Source organism: Triticum aestivum, chromosome 6D (genome assembly GCF_018294505.1).
Source record: "Triticum aestivum cultivar Chinese Spring chromosome 6D, IWGSC CS RefSeq v2.1, whole genome shotgun sequence".
In the NCBI taxonomy this organism is placed as follows: domain Eukaryota; kingdom Viridiplantae; phylum Streptophyta; class Magnoliopsida; order Poales; family Poaceae; genus Triticum; species Triticum aestivum.
In genome coordinates this window covers 452,085,753-452,096,114 of record NC_057811.1, presented here as the reverse complement: position 1 = coordinate 452,096,114, position 10,362 = coordinate 452,085,753, and the positions used below count along the sequence as shown (strand labels likewise).

Below are 10,362 nucleotides of genomic sequence, written 5' to 3'. Positions count from 1 at the left end.
CTTTGAGCCTGGTGGAGCTTTCCGCCTGATATCATGGCGCTTCTCCGGAATCACTGAGTACTGGACGCACCAATGTACCCTTCTTAACCATTCTCCACCCAGAGGTATATTGAATTCTTGTCTTGAAGTCTTGGCCTTGAAGATGCAGTCCTTGCAGATGCCATCATAGAGTTGCCGTCATTGACGTAGAGTTCTTCATACTCACACCACTCCCGAGCACTCATACCAACCCCGTCTACTTTAGCGTAGCATTGAAACTAAACAACGTCCCGGGCTTGGTAACAGGGTGATGGGTTCCTACCTCATGCATTCTACTAAACTACAAGAATTCAATATAACTACTGGAGGGATTTGTTGCAAAGATGAAACTAAATGCAATAAAAACATAGGTATGAAAAGCATGGTCAAAGTGAACTTGCCTGGTAAGTTGATGAAGATAATAGCGCTCTCAAAAATAACTTGATATTATTCGTCACTCCGGTGAAAATCTATATGAACATACATAGCATTCATATAAGCAAACAATTCTAGCACTCAAAAATAACAACTAAGTCAACAAATAAAATGCAATAATAAACTCAAATGAACTCCAAAGAAACTTCAAGTAAAACCACAAAGAAAACTACTAAGGAAAGTCTACGACTTTACTACAAATAGCTAACATAAACTAATAAGTTAACAGAAAATAAAATGTAAAACAACTAAGTTAACAGAAAGTATTTTTCATAAAATTTTATTTTCAAAAAGAAATAAATAAAAAGCTTTTATGAAACACTAACTATGACCTAATCTAGTTTTCATACAAAACTAAATAAAATAAATTTTTAAAATAAAAATAAAATTTTATTTGGTTGGCTAACAGAAACAAAACTAAATTTGTCAAAAGTGACAAAAATAAATAATTTAAAACTAATAAAAACAATAAAGAAAGGACTAAAACAAAACTATAAGCAAAACAGTACTGTTTTGCTAAAAACCTAATTTAAAATAAACTAAAAATAAATCTCTATATTCTACTAGATAGGAAAAAGTCCTAGTGACCAGGAGCAAAAAGAATCAACTTAAAATATATTTTCAAACTCAAGTTCTGGCGAAAATTGTGTTTGAAGAAAATTCATGCAAATTCAAATTAAAACTACTCAAAATTGAAATCCAAGTGCACTAACAGAAGCCTCAAGAAATTTTGAATCTAATTCAAAAAGAATCACTAAATTTGGACTTAAAACCTAAAAGATATAAGCAATCTAAAACAGAAACTATTTCTGTTTATAAAAACAGAAACGAAAATAAACTAAAAAGAATCAGACAGGTGCTACACGTCGGGCTGCTACTTGGCCTAGAGGATCTGCGATCCGATCTATAAATTGCTCGGCCGTAGATTAATAGAAACGCGCACGGGCGAAAAACGAAAAGAAAGCCAATCAGCTAAACCGATCTGGACTAAACCATAAGCTAAACCGATCTAGTAAAAAAAACCTAACTGTTCGATCTAATCTAATCACGGCCGTATAATCTAGATCGGACGGACGAGGAGAGAGAGAGGGAGCTTACCGCGGTGGTGGTCGACGGCGAGCGCGTCGGGCGACGACAGTGGCGGCACTCCGTTGATCTTCGGCCTCGGTAGGGTGGCCAGGGAGATGAAGCAGGCAACGACGAGTCCAACGGTGGTCGTGGCGTCGGTGGAGGTGGTCGGAGACGGTCGGCGGCGAGCTCGAAGCGGCGGCGGCGTTCGGGTGGTCGGCGTTGTCGGCGTTCCGTGGGCGCAGGACTCGGGCGTGTGCTCGGGGAGGTGCGGTGGACGGGGTCGAGGCGATTGGTGGAGGTGGTGGGGCTCGGGGGTGACGGAGAGAGTGGCCAGGGCTACAATGGCGTGGTGGCGGAGGCAGAGCTCCGCCGAGCAATAGGCGGCGAGGGAGAGGGGTTCGGGGCGTCTTTAGGGGCAGAACGGAGATGAGAGGGGTGTATTTATAGAGGGGAGGCCAACTTGGGAGAGGGGTTTTGGGGTTTTGGGCGCGGGTGAGCTACTGGGCCAGCCTCGCGCGTAGGTGGGCCGAGGGGGAGAGAGAGAGAGTTGGGCCTCGGTGGCTTCGGCCTGTTTGGTTTTTTTGAAGATAGCACAGAAGATTAAAAGCAAGAAATAAAGTAAAATATAAATATAATATATACATATTATATATCAAAACGTTCAGAAAAAGATTTACTACAACACGAACTATTGTTCAAGTTCAAATAAAATCCTCCAAAATTCACAAAAGTCATACAGTGCTGCTGAATCACTAAAACATAAGAAAAATCATTTTTAGAATACCAAAATGAATTTAAATTTATTTTTTTGCTGTAGGGAATCATTTTACCCTAATTTCCATATATTATGTTTTTGGAGAAAAATATTTTGAATAAAACCCAAATAACTCAAAATTAAAAGTGGGTTTCAAAATTCCTTCAAAGGGACTTTCAATAAATTTCCAACTCATATTTCTTAAAATTTGAAGAAGTCATTTTATCTTCTCTCATGAAAATCATTGAGTTGCATAAAGTTTCTGAATTTGAAATCTTTTCAAAACCCTTTTCATTTATTATATGGAAGAAGTCATATCATCTTCACTCTAGGGTTTTGTGATAAAATGGATTTGAATTCATGGAGATCAAAATGCAAAGATGAAAGTTTTAGGAAAGTCCTTTTATTCCCACTCATTCAACTTTCAAAAAGTTTCAAATCCACCCAATTTCACACAATCAGTCACACAACAATCAAACAAACAATCATAAATATTTATTTAATATAACATTCCAAAATTTAGAATTTTGGGATGTTACATAGACCAAGCCCTCTGTGGAGCTAGCTGGGGTGCCCTCTACATAGTGGGGTGGACACAGTGCCGACGCATGCGGGTGTTGCACCACGTGTGCCACACTTCAGTACCTGCACGAGGCCAATGAGACAAACAAAAAATGGCCTCGCACTTGAGCCGCTCTATGACCGCCATGCTCCCCCACCGGCCTGACTAAACCATCCCGACGAGAGGCAAAGGCGTTGATAGGCGGGTCTGACTGGACTATTGTGTGCATGGTAGTAGACGAAAGGGCTCTCACTGGTATGCCTGCACCGCCCCATAACGATGGCCCTACGCGTTCCCGCGGCCCACCCATCATGGACAACCAAGGTGGTTCATCCTATTGAGCATCATCTAGGCAGATCAGACGGCGTGGAGAAACCCCGAGAGACCCATGCGGTGCACAACCTGGAAAAGGACGACGCAGAGAGGGCACTCTTGCCTGTGAAGCCCCCTAGGAGGTGGTTACTCCACCATCCTTTAAAGGATTAATAAAATAATCCAACTTGCATAGAAGAAAAAGCCCAACTTAAAAGTTCCTAACAAAGCACTCACCCACAACAATCTAACCCACTAAAGGCTCAGCCCAACAACAAAATGATGTCAGCTTAATTAGATCAGACATAATTCTTTCACATCTAGACTTTCCCTAGACAAACCCATCATATAACTAACATGTATAATGCTAATGCTAATGATTGCACACACATGCTACTAACTCAATGAAGTAGTGTTTTTGGTAATAACTCAATGGACTAGTGGCCATGAGTGATTTGAAAGGATGACCTAGAGATCTTCCCTTAATATCTTTGTTGGACAATGCTAGTGAGTACAATACGGATATAATATAGTAGTACATGAGTGTTGTAAAAACTTTTTCATAGGGGAGGGGTGTCGTACAATCTTGAGCAAATAAATGGCGTGTTACTAAAGATAAAAAATAAATTCTCTGCCCATTCATTTCCTAGGGGTATATCAAAAATACCAATTCTTTGAAGGGGCCGACGCAAAAGATTCCCCCGAATGGAAATGCCCGCTTCCAGAACCTACATCATGCCTTTCACCCACTCCATGGCCCCTCACCGATGTATGGGACCCACCACACACCCCCTCGCAAGGGTGACACAGTCATGTGTCCACCGCGATATACGGGGCTGTCCTCGACCCCATCTGCCAACCTACACACCCACTCCCCCGTGTCATTAAAACATCTACCTATTTACCAATTCCGGAGAGGATACTTTCCCCCAATGACTACGATGAGGTACTCGCGGCCATATGCGACGGTGTGATCCTCACGAACCTCTACCATTTGCTTGAGAAGAAGAAGACTTGACAGACGCCACTTCCTGGGGCTCAGCAAGTTTGGGATCGGACTCAAGATGGAGAATGACTACGAGGAGTTCGAGGTCGGCTCCGGGGACTCCTACTTGGAGCTCAGGCACGATGGGGTGGCTGAGGAGGATAACAACCACGAGGTTGTCGAGATCAAGCCGTTCGTCGCCATCAGGAGGTCCCTCTCCAAATGTATCTGTCCCATGTCACGATAACTGCTTTTAATCCATGTGTTAGGGTCACTTTTCGTCCTTGTTTGCTTTAGAACATTTTGTACTCACAATTTATCATTTTTAGGTAGGAAACAAAAGTTTAAAACCGTGTATAAGCTTGGCCGCAATAGTCATTTTCTATTTTCACGTGGTTTACACTTATGTCTCCCAGTATTGTGTGGTTTGCACTCGTACTTTTTCAATTTCACGCGATTTACACTCCTTTTCTCTCTATAAATAGAGCGACCACACACATTTATGTATCGATCCCTAGGTGACAATGTTATTTATGCATCAACCAGCCTAGAAAGACCGCACCCAAGTTACATTTCTAGCCCCATTCTTACGTAGGACAAAGGTTGATAAACCATGTGTATTGTTAGCTCTTGGATTTTCATAAAATTTTGTATTTATGGTTTGCACAATTTTATGACATTTGAGTATAAAAAACTCAAGAGTAGATTTTCTAAGCAAATTCTATATTTTGATGCAGGGTTGGTGCTTCGTTCATGCATTAGCTAGTCACATCTTCTCACAAGAAACAAAACCACTCTCAAATTGTTTCTTCTTGGTGTCAACTAAAACACAAAGTCGTGAAGCAATGTTGCCATGTTACTTTACAAAAATAGTTAATAATATCTATATACATGGTTAGATCATGAGTGCAATATAAAAAAGTTGCAATGCTCATTAAGAATTCATAAACTAAATGTATATATAATAATGCTAATGATTGCACATACATGGTAGTAGCTCAATGGGGTAAGTATATATGTGTGATTTACTAGGATCATAGAGTTACAAAGTCATTTATAAGGGGATCTTGGTTGAACATTAAGCAAGACATAGGGTCATAGAGCAACGATGTCATGTTAGTTTAGAAAAATGTTAGGTCTCCATATACATGGTTAGATAAAGGATGCGATGAGAAATTTGCAATGCTAACTTACACTTTATATAACCACCATAGGATAATGCTACTGATTGCACATTAAGTAATGCGAGTAACAAATGGAGTAAGCTTCTGTTTCTTTGAGAACAATGGATTGAGTAGCTATATGTGATTTACAAAAATCCTAATGTTACACATAATCATTTATGAGAAGATACTGGTTAAACTTTTGGTTGGATGTACTACAATCTTGAGCTAATAAATGAAATAACTAGCTATGAGTTATTTGGACGGATCTTAAAATTATATACAATCATTTATGAGAATATATTAATTGGTTAAAAGTTTGGTTGGATGAACCCATCCAATAAACTTGGACGGGTGGAGTACAACCATAGTAGTACACTCATAACACAAGTGTGTAGTATAATCCGGAGCTAATAAATGGCGTAAATAGCTATGAATGATTTTCAAAGATCTTCACATTACACATGATCATTTATGAGAAGATTATTTAGCATTATGCACAATCATTTATGAGAAGATTTTTTATTAAACGTTCGATTGGATGAACCCGTCCAATAAACCCGGACGGAGATTGTATGATAGTAGCAGTACAGTCATACTATAGGTGCGTAGTACAATCTTGAGCTAATAAATGAGTAACTAGCCATGAGTTATTTGCAAGAATCTTAAAATTAGATCCAATCATGAAGGAGAAGATGTCAGTTAAACGTGCACGGGGGAGGGGAGATGACTATTAGAAGATATTTGTTAAACGTCATAGGTGCATAGTACAATCCTCACAGCCCACAAGCCACCCACGGTTACGAGGAGAGTGGTTGAGGCGGTGTTGTGGCCTGAGAAGAAGAAGCCCCGACAGCGCGGTGGTCGGAGTCGATGCTTCGTGGGGCTCGACGGGCTTGGGGTCAAGCTTGGCTTCGACATGACGACGAGGCCTTCAAGGCCGAATTTGAGGACTTCGACGCCGACTCAGGGTACTTCGACTTGGATTGCGGGCATGGCGCAATATCTATGGAGGATGAAAATGACGAGGTTGTCGAGATCAACCCGTTAGCTGCCAAGAGATCCGTCTCAAAAGGTTTTAATCTGCTCGTTTTATAACCTTTTGCGATTGACCATTGTAGAAGCTAGGATATTTTGTGATTGGTTTATATTCCTTGGGTACGAAAAGAAATTGTGTGGGTTTGGTGTTGGAAGGCTTGATTTGTTGGTGTTAGGGCATCTTCAATGTTGAGCCACTAACCAGACACACTAAACATCCATGAACGCGTACAGACACGTCCACAGACCCGGATATGGGAGCTGGTCATCCAATCCTATTCCTCAAATGTCCGCCTCTATTAATTTAAAAAACAGTAATGGCCTTCCATCAAATAGCAATGGTGCTCCACCATATACAATGATTTCTAGCTTGTGGGAGCTGCAACCCACTTCACTTCCGCCAAATAACCATTGAGAGCTACAGCTCTTCTACCAAATAGCTTGTCAGAGATGCAAACCGTCCACCAAAGAGAACCTAACAGAAATTGAACTGATTTCTAAGTTATTTTGACCACTCCTTCCATCCAAAAGCAATGGCCTTTGACCAAATAGCAGCGGCCTTCCTCCAATGCAAACAGAGAGGAGAGAGAGGCTGTGGCATGAGGTACATGGTGGCTTTTGATTGGTAAGGCAAACACCCAAACTCCTAGAAATCTTCCCTATTTTTTATTGAGGTCTCGACCTTTTGGATTGTTTCCCTGTTTTAGATGGTTATAGGTTTGAATGGGGATTTTTCTATACTTGGTTCAGTTGTCAATCTGAAGCATTATTTTGGTAAGTGTTGAGTCCTACTAGAAAACAATCCTTGATTCTGCATCACCGATAATGGGATTTTTTTCACGGGGTCGATGATGGGATTTATAGATCGATAATTACAAAATGATGGCAAATGTCTATCTCATGTCCATAAGTTGTAATTTAATTTAATTTATTTATTTTGTGGGTGACTGATGCTTTCACAGAAATGTGAAGAGGATTGCACCCATGATGGTTCAGTGTTCAAAACAATTGTGATATTATACATATGAATTCATGTACATGATGGAATTAATTACTTTTTGTGAGATAAGCTTATCTATATTCATCTCTGTTAGCATTCACATTGATCTTGCATTGCAGATGACTTGAGCACCAGGGCTAGTGCTGGTTTTGATGGCCACACACACATGCCAGCAAAAAGGAAGAGAAAAAACCAATTCAGGGGCATCCGACAGCGCCCCTGGGGTAAGTGGGCTGCTGAAATCAGAGATCCTATTAAGGGTGCCCGTGTTTGGCTTGGTACTTTCGACAGTGCCGAAGAAGCTGCAAGAGCTTATGATGTTGAAGCACGTAGGATCCGTGGCAAGAAGGCCAGGCTTAACTTTCCAGATGAACCAACAATTCCTCAGAAGTGCCATGCTCTCCATGTTATTCCTAAAGTACCCAAGCCAAGCACGACACAAGAACATAGTTTTATACCAGCAGTCAACAACCTTGCCAACCGAAATGATTTCGTTTACCCATCTGCTTACTCCACATCAAGCCAGCCACTTGTTCAGCTTGACAACATGCCATTTGTTCCTGCAATGGGCTCTGTTACACCTGTTGAAGTTCCTGCTATGAATATGTACTATGACCGGAGAAGTAATACCTTTGGATGTTCTATGTTGGGCCGAGAGTATTACACCAAGACTCCTAATATATCATCCATTGCCCCCATTTCAACCATTGCTGAAGGAGAAGGATCCGCGCCTATCAAGAGTAACACCAGCAACTCTGTGGTGCTTCCTGTTATGGAGAATAATGGTGTCAATTTGGAACCTTGGATGAGATATCTTATGGATGATAGTGTGGATGAGCTGATTAATAGCCTATTGAATTTTGATGTGCCTCGGGATGTCGTTGGCAACATGGACTTTGTAGCTTCGATGACATGCCCATCTATGGTCAACTTTTCTGAGAGAACCAAACCCTATATATCAGGAAAAAGGGTAAGCCTTCCAATTTGGATGTTCAGTCCGAGCTGATAACCTTTTCATTACTCTGAATTTATTGTTTCGTGTTTCAGGAATAAGAGTATATATGGAAGATTTGGAAGCACCCTATTGCCTCCTCCGACTAGCATACGCTTCTATTGAAGCTTAGACGCAAAAAAAAGTTGCATCTTGAGTCTCTATTATAATCGACCCATTCCTTAGTTGACTATCGCTGTCTGGCAACCATTTATGAGTCCGATGAACCGTTGTCTTGTCTATTGCCAACTTTTATGTCATCGCTACCATTTCTAAATATGAAAAACATGAATTCGTGTCTAGTTTGCTTTAATCTGTGCGCTTCTTCTCATTTCCTTTCTTTCTAGATGTTTATTTATATTTTGGAAATAAAAGTAGCTTATAAGCCACATGTTTATATAAGCCGACTAGCATATATTGATTTTTAATACTTGGCTTATATTGATTTTGCTGTCAAGTTTGCTTTAATCTGTGCACTTGATCAGCTTTTTCCTAGTTCCGGAGTCTCTATTGAAGCTTAGAAGCAAAATAACTTGCATGTTGAGTCTCTATTGTAATCGACCCATTCCCTAGTTGACTATCCCTGTTTGGCAGCCATTTATGAGTCTAATGAACCGTTGTCTTGTCTTTTGCCAATCTTTATGTCATCGCTGCCATTTCTAAATGCGAACAACATGAATTCGTGTCTAGTTTGCTTGAATTTGTGCACTTCTTCCCATGTCCTTTCGTTCTAGATGTTTATTTATATTTTGGAAATAAAAGTAGCTTATAACCCACCATGTTTATATAAGCCGACCAACATATATTGATTTTTAATACTTGGCCTATATTGAATTTGGTGTCAAGTTTGCTTTAATATGTGCACTTGATCGGTTTTTTCCTAGTTTCGGAGTACCAGATATACTAATCTTTGATAATAGATGTGTATGTGTGATCGTACGGAGTTGTTCCTACTACATGTAGTTGTTCTCACCGATGTAGTTTCTTACACAAACATTTAGTGTACCTAATTCATGATTTGATGGATATGTTGAATTTCAGTGCAATCTTGATATATGTCTATAACCTTCACCTACATTCTATGCATTTTACTGTCAGCTACTTGTAAGCTGCGTTGGAATATGCATTTTACTATCTGTTACTTGTAAACTGCATTGGAATTTTCCCCTATAAGGAGATAAGTATTTCCCTCAGTGACAGCCAAGGTTATGGAACCAATAGGAGAACCAAGCAAATTCCCTTCAACAACACCTACACACAAAAGCAAATACTTGCACCCAACACGGGCAAGAGGGTTGTCAATCCCCTTGAATTTGTAATTGCAAGGATTAATTCTGATAGTGATAGATAGATAAATAAATTACAAAACAAAATAAAAGTAAATAAATCACATCAAGGTATTTTTGGTTTTTATAATATGTAAAAATAGACCCGGGGGCCATAGTTTTCACTAGAGGCTTCTCTCTTGAACAAATAGCATACAGTGGGTAAACAAATCACTGTTGGTGAATTGCTAGAAAAGCGCATAGTTATGATGTTATTCATGGCAATGATCACACATATAGGCATCACGTCCATGACAACTAGACCGACTCTTGCCTGCATCTACTACTATTACTCCACCAATTGACTGCTATCCATCATGCATCTATGGTATTAAGTTCATGACAAACAGAGTAACGCTTTAAGCAAGATGACATGATTTAGACAAAGTAAACTCAAGCAATATGAATAAACCCCATCATTTTATCCTTAGTAGCAACAAGACTGACGGTGTCCTGGACTAGGGTGTGCCAACCTAGTCGGCCCGTAGTCCCTGAGCTAGGCTAGTGGGTCCGTATTCTCTATAAGGAAGACTCCAGAATATGTACGCCTAGATGGGTTCAAGACCGTATCTGCCGAAGACTTGACGTACGCTTCAAGATATTCCTTGCCGCCTCCATGCAATCCTTAGATGCCAAATATGTAACCATAGATGCCCTATCTAGCGTGTATATAAGCGAAAGGGTTTAGCCCGTAGAGGGACCGAATCA

At 40.3% G+C, this 10,362-nt stretch overlaps 1 pseudogene; it reads left to right on the top strand.

The window, feature by feature from the left end:
- Positions 1-4,216: 4,216 nt before the first annotated feature.
- Positions 4,217-8,277, top strand: LOC123141949 (ethylene-responsive transcription factor 1-like; annotated as a pseudogene).
- The last annotated feature ends 2,085 nt before the right edge of the window (positions 8,278-10,362 follow it).